The sequence below is a fragment of the Eimeria mitis genome, genomic scaffold (assembly GCF_000499745.2).
Source record: "Eimeria mitis Houghton genomic scaffold, Emh_scaff431, whole genome shotgun sequence".
Lineage (NCBI taxonomy): Eukaryota > Apicomplexa > Conoidasida > Eucoccidiorida > Eimeriidae > Eimeria > Eimeria mitis.
Genome location: NW_013572630.1, coordinates 13,903 through 14,194, shown reverse-complemented (window position 1 = coordinate 14,194; position 292 = coordinate 13,903). Strand labels below are relative to the sequence as shown.

At 53.1% G+C, this 292-nt stretch overlaps 1 protein-coding gene across 1 annotated transcript in view; it reads right to left on the bottom strand.

Moving 5' to 3' along the window:
• EMH_0012020 (Spc97 / Spc98 family domain-containing protein, putative) overlaps nucleotides 1-292 on the bottom strand; it is a gene marked incomplete at both ends in the record, with an annotated part of 3,575 nt that overhangs the window by 2,208 nt on the left and 1,075 nt on the right. The window lies entirely within an intron of this gene.

Genomic DNA, 292 nt, shown 5'->3' with positions numbered 1-292 from the left:
TCTCGTGGATCTCCTGTATTAGTTTATGCAGCTGCACTGTTATGCTGCCTCTGCTGCCAGCAGCAGCAGCTGCTGCTGCTGCTGCTGCTTCTTTCTCATCATACAGAAACAAACCATCCTACAGAGACAAACACACACAGCAGCTGCTGCTCCGTTTGCTGCTGCTGCTGCTGCTGCTGCGGTTCTACCCAATATGCTGCTGCAGCGCTGCAGAAAGCTGCTGCCTTACAAGCAGCAGCAGCCACAGCAACAGCAGCAGCAGCGCAAATAAAAACAATACGAGCAGCAGCAG